Raw genomic sequence first — 14,824 nt, forward strand, 5'->3', positions numbered from 1 at the left:
GAGAAATAGTTTGAAACGAGAGAGAGCGGTTGAGAATTGGAAAAATTAGGTCACTTAGAGATCTCGAAAGTGTAAAGAGGTGTATGTCGAGATGTCTGGGTATTTATAGTAAAAGGTAAATGACTTATCGAGAACTAAAAATGGACATTTGGAATTTGCTTATCGAGAAGTCATATTTATAGAATAGATACATATCGATATGTCATTTTTCTAACTCTTATCGAGAACTAAAAAATGACTTGTTGAGATGTCAAATAAATACCCAGTTTGTCCTGAATGGACTGAATTATTTCTAATTTATTATTTGAATAAATTAAAATAAATTTAGAATAAATTTAATCAAAAGTATTATACTGAGAATAATTTATTAAATGAAATTATTGTAGTCTGAGTTAAAGTTAAGTTTAAATTGTATTTGAAGAGAACTCAAAGTAGATTACTCGAGAACTCTACAATACTTATCGAGAAGTCATAGAGTGACTTATCAAGATGTTCATTCGAGAAGTAGTAATGACCTTATTCGAGAAGTCATTCAAGAAGTCATAATAACTTATTGAGAAGTTCACGAGAAGTCTAACAAAGACTGATCGAGAACTTGATCGAGAAGTTAAAATGACTTATCGAGATGTATTGTTTGAGAAGTCCGAGACTGACTTATCGAGAAGTCATTTAGACTTATCAAGAACTCAGTTCTTTATATACCTTTGTTGCTTTTGAGATCTATCTTTTATTATCTTCATATATTGACAATATGAATTAACAATGAGACAGTTTACTTAGAATTTGAAAAACTCCAAGTTGACAATAAGTAAAATAAAAAAATATGCAGAGAAATATGAAATATTTATAATTCATATTTCAGTTAATTTCCAATTAACCAAATGAATTTTGATTTTTCAGAAATTAATCTGCTGCAAAACATTAACCGAGTTCTTGCCTTTATGATGAAAAATTAAGCATACCAATTTCACCTACAAGTCTAGTGAAAGTAGCTTCATCCGAAGGTTTAGTAAAAATATCAGCTAATTATTTTTCTGCTGGAATAAAAATTAGCTCAATGGTACCATTTGCAGCATGTTCTCTAATAAATTGGCACCTTAAATATATGTGCTTTGTTCTCGAATGATTAACTAGATTAGCCACAATAGATATAGCACTAGTATTGTCACACATAATTGGAATTTTGTGTAATACTAGACCATAATCCATTAGCTGATTTATAATCCAAAGCACTTGAGCACAACAACTTCCAGCAGCTATGTATTCAGCCTCAGATGTGGAAGTTGACACAAATTGTTGTTTCGTGCTATACCAGGATACAAATCTTTGTCCAAGAAACTGACAGCTTCCACTAGTACTTTTTGTCAACCCTGCATCCAGTAAAATCTGCATCTGTGTATTCAACAGCTTTAAAACCTGTTCCCTTAGGATACCATAATACCAAGTTTGGAGTCCCTTTTAAGTATCTGAAAATTCTCTTCACAACCATGAAATGTGATTCCTTTGGATTGGCTTGAAATATTGCACACAGACATGTTCCAAACATAATGTTCGGTCTACTGGCAGTTAAATATAACAAAGATCCAATCAGCCCTGTATAACCTAAAATGTCTACACTTTTCCCTTTCTTATCTTCATCCAACTTAGTAGCTGTAGACATAGGTGTAGATACAGGTGAACAATTAACCATACCAAACTTCTTCAATAAATCCTTGACATAATTAGTTTGGCTGATGAAGATTCCATCACTCCTTTGGCTGACTTGTAGTCCAAGGAAGTAACTTAACTCTCCCATCATACTCATTTCATATTCACTCTGCATGAGCTTTGAGAATCTTTGACATAGCTTTTCATTAGTAGAGCCAAAAATGATATCATCCACATAAATTTGAACTAGGATCATATCATCACCATGCTGCTTGTAGAAGAGAGTCTTGTCAATTGTTCCTCTAGTGAATCCATATTTGATCAAAAATTCTGATAGTGTATCATACCAAGCTCTAGGTGCTTGCTTTAGTCCATAGAGAGCCTTGAGTAATTTGTATACAAAGCTTGGAAATTCTGGATCTTCAAAGCTAGGTGGTTATTGCACATAAACTTCTTCTTCCAACTCACCATTAAGGAATGCACTCTTCACATCCATTTGATACACCTTAAAATTTGAGTGTGCAGCAAATGCAAGAATGATCCTTATTGCTTCAAGTCTTGCTACTGGAGCAAAAGTTTCATCATAATCAATTATTTCCTCCTGTGAGTAGCCTTTTGCAACTAACCTTGCTTTATTTCTGGTGACAATTCCATTTTCTTCCATTTTGTTCCTGTACACCCATTTTGTTCCAATTACACTTCTGTTCTTTGGTGCAGGAACTAACTCCCAAACTTTATTTCTTTCAAACTGATTCAGCTCCACTTGCATAACAGATATCCAATCAGGATCAAGTAGAGCTTCCTCAATTTTCTTGGGCTCAACTTGTGAAAGAAAACATGCATAAAAACATTTATTTGCAGTTGCACTTCTAGTTCTTACTCCAACAGTTGGATCACCAATATTTGCTTCTCTTGTGTGACTCCTATCCCACTTCCTAGTGTGAGCTTGTTGACTTGAGTTTTTTGCATTTTCTTTACCACTAGCATGACTTGCAGAACCTTCTTCTCTTTCTCCCCCTGAGTTTGTGCTGTCAAATTTAGGTGTTTAAGATGAGCTTCCATTTTCATTGTTCTTCGTCCATTCTGTGATTTGTGTTGATTTCAACTTCATCCTCATAATCACTATCAATGTTGAGATTTTCAAATTTCAGGGCCTCAACTTCATTTTCATCAAGGCATTCCAAGCTGGGCACTTGTCATCATCAAAGGTCATATATGTGCTTTCCATAATTTTCTTTTGTTCAAGCACATAGACTTTGTAGGCATTTCTCTCCTATGAATATCCCAGAAAAATTACTTCAAAAACTTTAGAGTCAAATTTTTCCACATATTCAAAGTTGTCTTTCAAAATATAACACTTGCTTCCAAATACATGAAGATACTTCATATTATGTTTTCTTTTGGATAAGATTGAGTAGGGTGATTTGCCAAGATTTTTGTTAATGAGATATTTGTTTTGAGTGTAACATGCAGTGTTGAAAGCTTCTTCCCAAAAACTTGTTGGCAATTTGGCATCTTGCGGCATTATTCTAGAAGCTTCCACTAATGTTCTATTTTTCCTCTCAAAAACACCATTCTGTTAAGGTGTCCTAGCTGCTGAGAATTATTGAATAATCCCCTTGTCTTTGCAGAATTCAGTTAAAGTTGTATTTCTGAATTATGTGCCATTGTCACTGTAATATCTGGGATATATCGTGTAATTATTTTTGCTATTAAATAATTATTATGTGTGTCCAGTATCCATTCTGTGAGTTAATTGTTAAGTGTTATTTGTACCTGGATATTCAAAAATAATATTAATTGAGTATTTTAATTTTTATATGTCCAAAATAAAATATAGATAATTGTCATATCTTCCTAATTATTTTTATGTTGATTTATGAATTTATAAGAATCATATGAAATTTATAAAATCTTTTTCCGAGTATTTAAAATCTATTTTATACAAACGGGAACCAACCGACGTCAACCGTTGTTACGTTTTTGGAACCCGAAACTCTTCCGAGAACTCCTTCCTAACCAAATTATAATATTCCGAGCATTTTCCATGTTTCGACTTTTTCGATCAGGCGTACGGTTTGTCCTGCGCGGGTCCCGGCGCAATATTTTCGATACAATATTCGTTTCGGTAAATCAATAAAACTCGTATTTTCGATAAACGAGAGATTTTTATTAAACTATCACAATTATCACTTCGTAATATGTGTAACCAGGCGCTGAGACCAAGACCGCAGTACAAATTGTACTGATTTGGATAATTATCCCGAAAACCGATACCGTTTGGATCAGTTTTTATAAATAAACGTACCGTTTTATATCCGGAATGATCCAACGGGATACTAATTTTCCGCAAATATAAATAGCCTTTTAACGGTAAAAAATTTCGTATCAGAAATCATTTGCAAACAGTATTTACAGAGTTTTTACAGAGAAAATACTGTAATTAGAAATTGTTCTTTGTAATCAAACACAAATTCGGAGGCGTTACCGATATCGGATTAAGGCGTACATATACTCGAATCGAAGCCTGAAAAATTTTCTATCTGATTCAGCCATCAATTTCAACCCAGAATCAAAGGTTATTTTCTTATAAACTATTTTATATTCGAATTATTAAGAATTAAAAGTGTGAATTTCTGTTCGAGGTATTGTTTGGATGATTTGATGCTTGCATGTTGTAGATATTTTCTTCCTGATCATTTTGGTATGTCATATGATCGATTTGGAGTTCAATAACGTGTTTAATTTTTGTGTTTGATTCTCTGATTCGAAAATTAGGGTTTATTTGTTATGAATGTTCTTAATCGAGAATTGGGCGTTTCTGCCCTGGGGGTTATTAGTTGTTTTTGATGATTGAATCATGTTCCTGAGAAGATTTGCAAACGATTCATATATCTGTATGTATCAGACGGTTCCTGGTTTGTGCGAATCGATCTCTTGAATGTTTCGTCGGTGTTCTTGAAGCTTTTGGCCGGATTTTCATTTCCAGATGTTGTTTGGTCCATCTGTTACTTGATTTGAACTCCTGAAATGGTTTAGAATGAAAACCCCACTCGAATTACATCAAACCATGTCGTTTTGGTCGAAATCGGGGCTTCGCCGGAGGATTTTCCGATCACCGGAAACTGGGTTCTTCGTGACCCGTTTCTGTTCTTAGTGACCTGGATTTCCAACCCGGTTTGACCCGGTTTTGATCCAAATTATTACTGAATCCAAGTTGTTTTTGGCGTTTTTACAAGTTAGTACCTGAAGTTCCAGAATTTTACAAATTCTGGATTCTTGTTTTGCATTCTTACAAATTTCAGATTTCTTTTTATAAATTATTTTCAAAATTGTTTTTAATTTCAAAAAAATCCGAAAATGATTATTTTAATTCCAAAAATTATTATTTTAATTTCAAACAAATTATTTTTAATTCAAAAATAAATCTGAATTAATTAGTTAATTAATTTCAGTTAATTTTTAATTGATTAATTGGTCAATTAATTCAAAAATTAATTGATTAATTGATTTAATTAATTATTAATTGATTTTAATTAATTATTTAATTAGATTTAATTATTTAAAAATGATTTAAAAATTCCGAAAAATAGTTTCGAGCTTTAAAATATTATTCTAAATTATTTTCAAGGCTCAATAATTATTAAAAAATTATTTTGAAGCCAGAATTGGCCAACCGAACCCTGTTTATTAACCCGAAATTGATCCAACGACCCGTATTAATTCTGAAAAATATTTTAAAAATCATTTTTAAATACCAGAAAGCCTATTTATGACCCGAGACTTCTTTATAAATGATATGTCATTGATTATGTGATGTATTATGTGTCATATGTGACTTGTTGATTGACTATCGGTCTATATATTCGGTGTTTACTTGGTTATTGCATAACTTTCAATCCGTTAATCGGATTTGGGTAAAACGAAGGGTAGATAGAAGTATGTGTTGAATAGAATCTTATGAGTTGATGATTCATAGATGCTTATGATATGTGAGCAGAAGAGGCAAGACGTAGGAAAGGGAAACAGGTAGTTGAGGAGTAAGACGATTGTGATTGGAAGCGAGTGCAGGATAGTAAGCTAATATCAGGCAAGTGTTCTGAACTTTCTCGAGATATTGTAATTCTTGATAGTCTTGTTGACATTGCAAGTGCTTTGAAGCACAGAAACCTAAACCCTGATTTCAGTTATTGTTCTTGAGCCATGAACCATATTCTTTCTAAGCCATTGATTATTGTATACCCAAACACGAACCACAAATCTACGATACTACTCCACAAATACATACAAACTAAATACGAGACACTGAACTGAATTATTATATACTCAACCCATGGTATCTTATGCTTTGAAAGACCAAATTCTTGAAACCCTGAAACATTGATTCCTTTGTTATCCAATTCTTTCATTACCCAACATCTAAGCCTTGAAAGTACCTTGTTGATCCACGCAAGGGTTGAAACCCTTTCATTGTTAAACACTCACTGTTGTTAATGATTCTGATTATTCTTTATTATTGTATAATTTTGTTATTATGTTAGAATTGGATTGTTTTTATAAAATTATGGACCAGGTTCGTGGTCAGACCATATAATGGTCAAGTTAGGCCAATATGTGCATTGGATCCAGTAGTTAGAGCAATGCAGGGTACTTTGCTCGGGGTTAGTGCGTGACTGATCAGCGGCCTAACCTTGGTTTTAAAATAAAAATATAGTATCCAATTCTAAATCATAATCCATTGTTCACTTGATATCATAACCATATTCACTTGATGATCATTATTCTCAGTTCTGTCATTGTGACTTGCTGAGCTAGTTAGCTCATTTGTGCGATATTGTTTATACTCTTTCCAGTTAAAAAGGAACCAGTTGGTAGTAAGGATCCCCAGTCCAGTGCGAGAGCTAGGGATTAAGGCTGTTGAAGCTGAGCTAGTATGCTTCTTTTGGGATAATGTAAATTGTAAAAGTTTGTAATATGTTTAAGACTCAGTTTGAGTTTAAATGGTTGGGATTTAATCGGTATGTAATATATTAGTGTGTTTGGCTTGTGTGCATACTTTAACCTATTGCGATCCGTGGTAGTTGGTACGTAGGGTCATTGCATATTATCATTATCTTTAGTATTGTTATAAGCAGGTTATAAATAAGGTATGTGTGTGGACCCCAAACTTCTGACCCGGGTTTGGAGGGCGCCACAGGTTTGGTATCAGAGCTATAGGTTATAAGTCACTGACACAAGCCTAGGTTGACGGGAATGAGTAGAGGGTTAGGATTAGAAGTAAGGAATAGAATGGTAGAACGTTGAGAGGTTGAGTGTTACGGTATAACCAGTAGTAGTATAATTCGCGTCGTGGTTCGAGATTCTTATATTGCGATATAATTTCAGATAGCAGAGATGGCTGACTCTTTTATTCCTGTATCAGCTGATCACTCAGAGCCTTCAGTTGGAGCACCAGTATCGGATCCCCGTCCTGTTATTCCACCAGTATTGGCTATTCTACCTCCACCGGTGTTGCAGCCCGTACCACTGCAGGCTATTCCACCTCCAGGCATGAGGCCACCTGTTAGAGGATCCCCACCTGCTGATTCAGGCTTTACTAGTCATTCAGTTACAGGAGTACCTTTTCAGTTCTCTTTATCCTGTCCCATATCATCAGTTTGAGGCTTGCCTTATGGAGCAGCGATTCCTTCAGGGTCGGATTCAGGAGTTACTACATATCATGCGTACCAGAGAGGTTGGGAGTGGTGAGAGGCGACTCAGAGAGAGGCTATAGGCATTTTGTAGGACAGCTGCAGTGAGGATTGCTGAGGCTACACATGAGGACATCACCCCTGATTTCCTAGTGGAATGGGCTAAGTGGGTTCTAGAGGAGCTTGAGGAGACTGGAGGTCCAGACTTGCCATGAGTCAGAAATCCAGAGACGGAAATGCTAAGCAGTGTTGTTATGGTTGTATAGTAAGTACAGTAGTGTGTAGTGTGTATTAGTAGACTTTTGAGTTATCTTTATAGACTAGCTATGCTGACTAGTGAGTAGGTTGTTGTACCATTTTGCTTTTACTTCCGAAGCGTCTTTACGCTTGTACTACCCTAAAACTTTTGATCTATATATTAGTACCTTTTCTTTTCCAGCACTGACATTTACTTTATCGCACCTGTTTTACTTTACCTTATCTATTGCACCAGTTATACCCCTGTGATACCATGTACCCTGTTTTCCATAACTGTTTATATAATCTGTAAAGAAGCATGCAATTTACTTAGTTACAACTGTTTTCAAAAAGAGATATTTCTATTTTGCAAAACTGTTCTTTATGCAAAAGATTGATTCAAAAGCTAAATAAGTTGATTGATTCTTTACAGAAAATGCCTCTCAAAAGAAATACCCGCACCAACACCCAGAATGAAGAAACCAACAACAATAACAACCAAGATGATACAAACCAAAATGTGAATCCAGGACCCATAGACCCAGCAATAGCCCAGATTCTTCAAATCTTGGCCCAACAAACAGTTCACCTGGCACAACAACAACAAAGGCAGACCAATCCCCAGGTAACTTTCAAAACTTTTCAGGCAGTAAATCCACCAGAATTCAAGGGTTCCTTAGAGCCAATTGAAGAAAATGTGTGGTTAAAGGAAATAGAGAAGGCATTTGCCTTGGTAAAAGTGAAAGAGGAGCAGAAGGTTGAGTTTGCAAGTTACTATTTGAAGAATGAGGCCACCTACTGGTGGGAGATGGTGAAGATATTGGAAGGTACAGTTGTTATTACTTGGGAGAGGTTTAAGGAATTATTTCTAGAAAATTATTTTCCTCAGTTTGTTCAAGATCAGATGGAGCTGAAGTTTTTAGAGTTAAAGCAAGGAACTATGTCGGTGGCAGATTATGAGAGTAAATTTGAAGAATTGTCAAGATATGTGCCGTCGTATGTTGATATTGATAGGAAGAAAGCTAAGAGATTCCAGCAAGGCTTGAAGCCATGGATCAGAGGGAAGGTAGCTATTTTTGAGTTAGAGACCTATGCAGGGGTTGTACAGAAGGCTATGATTGCAGAGACCGAAAGTGAGATGTCACAGAAGGAAAAAGAGAGCAAGAAAAGGAAGGTTGAGGGAAGTGAGGGTCAGTTACACCCAGGGAAGTTTCCAAACTTTAAGAAGGGCAAGTTCCAGCCAGGGAGAAATTTTAATTTCAGGAGACAAAATGCAGGAGACGGAGGCCAGGGCAACCGTCCAGCTAATGTGAATCAGCCGAATCAGTTGAGATTAACTTTTCCAGATTGTCAAGTTTGTGGAAAGAAGCATGGAGGAGTTTGTAACAAGTTGAATGTGGTATGTTTCAAATGCAACCAGAAAGGGCACTATTCGAGGGAGTGCCGAAATCAGCCAGCTAGAGAGCCAGCAAATAAGGATCAGTCTATCCGAAATCCAGCAGTAAAGGTTCAAAAATTATTTTAGGGCTTTTTAATTTCAATAATTACTTATTGGAATTTATAAAATTTAGAAAATAATATTTCGTCAATTATTTAGCCCTAAATAATTTTTTGATTGTATTTAATTATTAATTCAGTGTTAAATTCAAAAATGTTTTAAAAATTATGAAATTTATATTTTTTAGTATTTAAATATTTTGAGAATTTTAAAATTATCTCAATTTGTTTTTATCCGCGAATTGTATCGTTAAATTCAAAATGCGGGACAAGATCAGGCTTGCAAACCAGCTCAGGACACGTGTCTTACAAATTTCGGCTGCGTGGCTTATTCAGAATACGTCGTCCTGCTATTATCAGATGTTGGTTATTATTATAATTATTTCTTTTTACATCAACCCCTCATCTCTCCTGTATCTCTCGACTCTCACTCTCTCTAATCTATCTGTTCCTCTCTCTCGCAATTCTCTCCCTACGCTTCTCTCTCTCTCAATTAATCTCTCTCAGTCTCTCTCTTCTCTTTCCCTTTCCCCCTGTTTTCCCCTTTCCGTCGCCTAATTTCTCCGATTTGCTTTCTGGTTCCAAACGAAAGACCCAAGTCCCGAAGTTGGTGTAAGAATAACCTAGCATTCGGTAGGAAAAGCTCTACAATTGTGAATTGTTCGAGTTGATCAGGATTAGACATTGGGAAGAATGAAATGGAATAGTATTGGGTATCAGGCTTGCGTCCATTTTATAGAAGTGACAGATCAAAGGATTAGTAGAATAGATTACGGTGATATCTTGAGATGTCAGTCTGAGTCAATTGTGTTAGTGTGAGTGTGACTAACTGCTAAAAACCAAAGGGAAGTATTACTATACTATTCTAATTCCAGAATAATTTAATGTTTTACTTATCAAACTGCTTAATTTTGATTATGCAAGTTTTTATACGCTATTCTACTTCCAGAATAGTTATATGTTTATAGATCTTGATTAAACTGTTTTATAAGGATTTTGGAAGACATTGCATGCATACAGTCATTGGGATTATTGAAGTCATGTTATTCTAGTAATTATTCTGCTAGAACATTATTCAATTTTTGATAGATAGTGAATAACTATGATATCCCATCCACTTTATACAGTGGAACTTCATATTAATATTTAGCGAATAACTAATCTTACAAGTTATCTCGCCATCAGTTGTTGATACTACTCCGGACCATGAGAAATGGGGAGTTGATTATGAAAGGATATCGATTGATTCGATTCATTTATGAAAGAAAAATATTTTGATTATATGATGTGTAAGTGATCCGGGCAGACGGCCCAGCATTAGGGCTTTGTATTAATTAAAATATGTTAATACAATTTTGTCCTTGGCCACAGTGTGCCTTTTTTATTTAAGTACATATCGGTTGTGGCTGAAATATAGCTTTTATTTAAGTACCCGTGTTTGCGACATAAATTCTACGAATCATGATCCAACTCTATCACAGTGGATGATCAGCATGTGATAGTGCTTTGGCCGTAATATTGTGATTCCCAATCTAAAAACTTATCGTTTAATCGTTAAGCTTATGATAGCTTGTGATAGATTTTATTTTCGTATGTATCATGTGATTGATAATCATTAAAATATGATTTATCATAAGGTGTCATTGCATGGTTTAATCAAAAATTGATGCTGATACTTAATTTGCTGTTAAATATCAAAGGTGGTACTAATATATATGATTGATGTTGACATTATTATGGAATGTTGTGATCATCAAAGTTAGTATTAATATCTAATTTGACGTTGACATCAAAATGAGTATTAATATCAAGAGTAGAGTTTTGAATAAAGTTTATAATTCAGTCCATAACAAATGTTTCATATTGTTATTTATGATATTGCTATAAACACTATTTTATGATTTTTATTCTCTTCGAGATTCAAAGTATTGCTGAAACATTTTCGCTCAAAAACATCAAAAGAGTTTTAAATACATTTAAGGAACCAATCTTGCATTTTCCTTAACTAAATTTTCTAATTCGGCAATATGATTTTAAATGTTCTGCTCTATTGCATATGTCGGTTTTTATATCAAAAGACCATATATATGTTATACTGAACTTGCTGAGAATTTCTTTCACTCTTACTTTCTTGTTTTTAAATTTAACCTTCCAGTGAGGATTAGCTTGCTCTGTTTAACTGTGTAATTTGAGAAAAGCAAAGGAAGAAGCTTTTAGAAGATGGTTGGTCGAAATTTCTCAAAACCATAGACAATAGCTAAAAGCTCTTTCTCCATAGTAGTAAAATTTAGTTGAGCACCATTTACGGTCTTACTAGCATAGTAGACCACATCAAATATGTTATTCTTCCTCTGGCCAAGAACTGCTCCAACTGTATAGTCACTTGCATTGCACATCATCACAAAAGGCTCATTCCAATCAGATGCAGTTATGACCGGTGCCGTGATTAAACTCTTCTTCAATATCTCAAAAGCTGCAAGGCACTCGTCATCAAACTTGAAAGGAACATCTTTCTTAAACTGACTGCACAAAGGCTTTGAAATTTTCGAGAAGTCTTTGATGAAACGCCTGTAGAAACCCGCATGACCAAGAAAACTGCGAATTCCCTTAACAGAAATAGGTGGAGGAAGATTCTCAATGACCCCCACCTTGGCCTTTTCCACCTCTAGACCTTCACTAGAAACCTTGTGCCCGAGAATAATGCCCTGACGCACCATAAAGTGACATTTCTTCCAATTGAGAACCAGATTGGTCTCAACACACCTTTTGAGAACATGTCCAAGATTTTGCAAGCATTCATCAAAAGAATTGCCAAAGACTGAGAAGTCGTCCATGAACACCTCCATATTCTGGCCAATCATGTCAGAAAAGATGGCCATCATACATCTCTGAAATGTGGCCGGTGCACCACACAGACCAAAAGAAACTCTTCTGAAGGCGAAAGTACCAAATGGACAAGTGAAGGTAGTTTTCTCTTGATCTTCTGGAGCGATACAAATGTAATTATAACCCGAATAGCCATCCAGAAGACAATAGTACTCATGACCAGCCAACCTGTCGAGCATTTGATCAATGAAGGGCAAAAGGAAGTGATCCTTCCTAGTGGTTTTTTTCAGCTTCCTGTAGTCCATGCAAACTCTCCACCCCGTGACTGTCCTTGTAGGTATAAGCTCATTCTTCTCATTTGCTACCACAGTAATTCTACCTTTTTTGGCACACATTGAACTGGGCTTACCCATGAACTGTCAGAAATAGGGCAGATGATCCCTGTATCTAGCCACTTAAGAATTTTCTTCTTCACTACTTCCTTTATGATAGGATTAAGTATTCTTTGCTGCTCGACCGTAGGCTTGCTACCTTCCTCTAGCAGAATTTTATGCATGCAATAAGAAGGGCTGATTCCCTTGATATCTGTTATAGTTCATCCAATTTTCAATTTGAACTCTCTCAGAATCCTCAAAAGCTTTTCCTCATCACTACCTGAAAGGTCAGATACAATAATAACAGACAGAGTAGATACATCACCTAAAAACGCATACCTCAAATGCTCAGGTAAAGACTTAAGCTCAAGAGTGGGAGTTTCCTCAATAGATGGTTTGAGGCATTTAGGAGCTTTGTTCAATTCCACCATTCTAAGAGATTCAAAAGGCATATCTATCTTCCTTTTCCAGGGAGAAGCATTCAAATATTGCAATTTTTTGTCACCTTCATCATCTTCACTATCTAAATTCCCCAACAAGGCTTTCTCTAAGGCATCAGACCTTAGCAATTGATCAAGCTCCGATGTGACCACCAAATCGACCAACTCCACCTTTAAGAACTCCTCATTATCAGTAAGAAATTTCATAGCATTGAACACATTAAAAGTAACATCCTGATCCAGAACTCGCATTGTGAGCTCACCCTTCTACACATCTATCAAGGTTCGGCCAGTCGCCAAGAAAGGTCTCCCCAAGATTATGGGAATCTTCTTGTCCTCCTCGAAATCAAGAATGACGAAATCGGCAGGGAAGATGAGTTTATCAACCTTGACCAAGACATCCTCCACAATACCTCGCGGATATGTAATAGAACGGTCGGCCATCTGCATGGTCATATAAGTCAGTTTGGGATCAGGTAAGTCTAACTGCTTGAAAATTGACAAAGGCATCAGATTGATGCTAGCTACCAAGTCACATAAGCATCTGTCAAAAGATCTTTTCCAATAGTACAAGGAATAGTGAAGCTTCCTGGATCTTTAAGCTTCGGAGGCAACTTCTGTTGCAGCAAAGAACTGCATTCCTCTGTGAGAGCGACTGTCTCTAAATCATCTAGCTTCACCTTCCGAGAGAGAATACCTTTCATAAACTTTGCATAACTAGGCATCTTCTCAAGAGCCTCGGCGAAAGGTATGTTGATATAAAGTTTCTTGAACACCTCCAAAAACTTCTCAAATTGCTTGTCCAGCTTTTTCTTCTGTAGCCGCTTGGGAAAAGGTGGTGGAGGATAGGTCTGTTTCTCCCCTGTATTACCCTCAGGCGGAGTGTGCTCAATAGTAGTCTTCCTTGGTTCCACTTCTTTATCCTATTGCTCTACTTCTTTCTCAGCCTCAGCTACTTCAGTCAACTCTTGAGTTTGTTCAGGATTCGCAACCCTTCCAGACCTTAAAGTGATTGCCTTTACCTGTTCTTTAGCTTCCCTCTTTCCTGGCACTTTAGTGTCACTAGGTAGTGTACCAGGCTGAGAATTTAGCAAGGCATTGGCAATTTGCCCAATTTGATTTTCCAAGGTCTTGATAGAAACAGCTTGACTCTTGCACATAAGCTTCAACTCCTCTAATTCAGATTTTTCATTGGCTTGTTGCAGCTGGAGTTGCTGTCTAGGTGCATATTGTGGTTGCTGAAAGCCAAGGGGTTGTACTGCTTAGCTGGGTACTGCTGATAAGGCTGTTGAACCTCATTCTGAGCATTGTTCCAATTGAAATTAGGTTGATTATGGTTGTTGGGATGATAGGTGGCTGGCACTGGTTGCTGCGATCGCTGGAAGTTGCTCACAAACTGAGCTGATTCACTAGAAATTGTGCACTGATCAGTCTCATGGGCACCAGTACAAAATTCATAGACACTGGCGATTTGATTAACTCCATAATTAGCCAAAGTGTCCACCTTCATCGTCAAAGCCTTAAGTTGGGCAGCGATAGCAGTTGCGGCATCCAACTCGAGAATTCCTGCAACTTTCCCCTGAGTCGGTCTCTGAGAAGGATTCTGGTACTCATTAGCAGCCATCAGTTCAATAAGTTTATAAGCTTCATCGTAGCTCTTAGCCCACAAGGCTCCTCCTGATACTGCATCAAGCATGGGTCTAGAAGTAGCACCCAATCTATTGTAGAAACAATTAATAATCATCCAATCAGGCATGCCATGGTGTGGGCACTTCCTTAGCATCTCCTTATATCGATCCCAAGCCTCACATAGAGATTCCCCGGTTTGCTCAGCAAACTGGGTAAGAGCATTCCTGATTGCAGCAGTCTTCGCCATGTGGAAGAATTTAGTGAGAAACTTTTGTGCGAGATCCTCCCAAGTGGTGATAGATCCTGCTGGTAGAGAGTGTAACTTGCACTTAGCTTTGTCCCTCAAAGAGAATGGAAAAAGGCGTAGCTTGATAGCATCTTCAGTCACATCATTGAATTTGAAAGTGTCGCAGGTCTGGATGAAATCCCTGATGTTCATGTTGGTGTCTTCAGTAGGAGAACCCCCAAACTGAACTGAGTTCTG

At 36.5% G+C, this 14,824-nt stretch overlaps 1 non-coding gene across 1 annotated transcript; it reads left to right on the forward strand.

The window, feature by feature from the left end:
* The first annotated feature begins 14,465 nt into the window (after positions 1-14,465).
* LOC141683568 (small nucleolar RNA R71) lies at positions 14,466-14,572 on the forward strand. The gene has a single exon (XR_012560356.1). It is a non-coding gene; the product is annotated as a small nucleolar RNA R71 (small nucleolar RNA).
* The last annotated feature ends 252 nt before the right edge of the window (positions 14,573-14,824 follow it).

This window comes from Apium graveolens, chromosome 1 (genome assembly GCF_009905375.1).
Source record: "Apium graveolens cultivar Ventura chromosome 1, ASM990537v1, whole genome shotgun sequence".
Taxonomy (NCBI): domain Eukaryota; kingdom Viridiplantae; phylum Streptophyta; class Magnoliopsida; order Apiales; family Apiaceae; genus Apium; species Apium graveolens.